Genomic DNA, 2,425 nt, shown 5'->3' with positions numbered 1-2,425 from the left:
TGCTCTACTCCACCCTCTGCAATGTACACGACTTTCTCTCCCACATTCTTTTGCATATATCTCTGACTTACAGACTGCATTTCTGGCACTTCCTAGAAACTGCCAAATATCATACAACAGGGTTAATTGCTCTTGCAACATGCTGCTAATACTCTTCATTCACTCTCTGCAGAGCTCACTCCCCAGTTAGCTTTGTTTTTGTTACAATATCACCCTACAATAGATGCTGTCCAGTATATATACCTTCCTTTATTTATTTATTTATTTATTTATTTTCCCTTGTCTCTCCATTCACAATATAGACTAGGCACAGGCCTGGGCTGAGGTGTATATGGGGTAGGTTTACTCTGCTTCCTCTTTCTATACAGTCAGTGTAAGGACAGCCTGTGGTAAGCAACCTGAGGCCACCTTCCTTTAATAAAGCATCCTGTCTTCATTCTTGATAAAGCCTTTTTCGTTTATTCTTCCTTATATTTCTCATAGCATTTCTTAGCATCTGATTTATTTTAATTGACTTGTTTCTGATAGCCTGGGCTGCCTAGTTATATCCAGAGATTTTGGCTGTTTTGCTTTTTACTGAGTTACAAGCCTAGAATAAACTCCAAGGAGGAATTCAAGGAATATTGTGGAATTAGTGGAACTAGGGTTGCCTAGTTTGCAGTGATCAGTTCATCAAAAGTAAGCAGCTTAACACAAATTTAAATCTGTATTCTTGTAGAGAAGCAAATAATTATATAATTGCAATAAATCCTTGTTTTCTACTATGTCTTTACATACACATACATACAAACACATACAATACATAATATATATTTTCTTGGTATTGTTTTTCATGTTATAACTGCATTTAGAGCACTATACTTGCATGCCAATTTGCACATCTTCTTTTATTTTACATTAAAAAAAGAGGATCTCATGTGTTACCTCTCTTGTTTTTGTTCTATGATTTGTCAAATAATTCTGGTTCCCATTATATTAACTGATTAATTGATTGACTAAACTCATTTTACATATTCTTATACTAGTTAGTAAAATCAATTCTAATTCAGAAAGGTAATTTCAGACATGTGGAATTACAGCAAGAGACAGAAAGAAAGATAAAGGCCTAATTTCAAACTTAGATGAAACCTATTTCATTTCCCAACTCATGGATTCAAAGCCATACTTTTTATCAGACTATTAAAGACTATCTATTTTCATGATCATCTTATGTTCTAGAAGACATTTTATCTTTGATACAATCAGGAAATTGTATTTGTGATTTTCCTGTTTCATTATCATTCCTGGCTACAAGTTAACTTGAAAGTTAATTCATATTTCTCTCTAAAACATTTTACTGCTTTTGCCTTCTACCTTAAAATTGGTTTTACATTCATGACATATTGTCCAATTTTGTTCAATTTAAATCCAATTATGATGAGCTCTTTATGACCCAATCAGTTGCCATAAATCTATTAATATTTATTATTATTAAAAGCATATTCTTCCTCAATATATGTCTTAATCCCATATTTCATTAACATTAATAAGTAGGTTATTAGGAAACTTTCATAGCTATAAATTAGGTTTGAAATACTGGAATAAATTTAAATAATCAAAATTTCAATTGGCTTAACATTTTTATCTGGCAATAATATAAACAAGTCAATGCCTTAGGTAATTGAGTTACTACTAGAGGTAAAGTTTATTTGGTCTGGGGTGCAAATAATTTACAAGATAGTTCATACTGACTGATAGCATTTTAAGTTAAAGCAAGCTGATAATTTAAGAAAAAGTTTAGAAAAAACTAGGTTTGAAAATTGAAATTTGATAATAGAGCTATATGCAAAATTATTTTAGTTGCCTTTTAAATATAGGTAGTAGAGATATATATCCACCAACATTTCAGCATTTTGTATAAAATGTAATGTGAAAGGTCATATAAAAGGGATAATACTGAAAGATAAGTTGGTGGTCAATTTAAATTTATTTCCTATAACTCATAAAATGCTTGAATTATTTTACAGTGCAAGCATATTGTTTAGAATGAAACTTGATTATGTTCTGATCTATCCTACCAAAAATAAAACAAATGAAAACAAAATGCTAATCACTACATCCTGATAATTGATTCTACATTCTAAATAAGTCTATTGATATATTTCAGCAGGTACAAATTCTCAACATCTAACAAGTCTCATGGTCTTCAATCATGATCATCTCTACCCCATTAGAGTACAGATAAATAGAGTATTCCATAACAAAATAATTTGTGTCATGACATGGAATAAGATCTTGAAAATGGTTCCCAACTAAATTCAAGATGGAATTTTATGCTTTATTACATGTTTAGGGAAAAATAAATTTGAGGTTTCTGTTTTCATGTCCTACTACTTACAAGCACCAATGTTCTAGGCATAGAAAAGAAAATATTTGTGAGAAGAAC

General features: G+C 30.8%; 1 non-coding gene across 1 annotated transcript; it reads right to left on the bottom strand.

The window, feature by feature from the left end:
• Positions 1 to 277: 277 nt before the first annotated feature.
• Positions 278 to 406, bottom strand: LOC122127915. The gene has a single exon (XR_006151332.1). It is a non-coding gene; the product is annotated as a small nucleolar RNA SNORA51 (small nucleolar RNA).
• Between the last annotated feature and the right edge of the window lie 2,019 nt (positions 407 to 2,425).

The sequence above is a fragment of the Dipodomys spectabilis genome, unplaced genomic scaffold, assembly GCF_019054845.1.
Source record: "Dipodomys spectabilis isolate Male_0828 unplaced genomic scaffold, ASM1905484v1 ptg000009l, whole genome shotgun sequence".
NCBI lineage: Eukaryota > Metazoa > Chordata > Mammalia > Rodentia > Heteromyidae > Dipodomys > Dipodomys spectabilis.
Note: the sequence above shows the minus strand (reverse complement) of the source record. Positions and strands in the feature narration are given on the sequence as shown.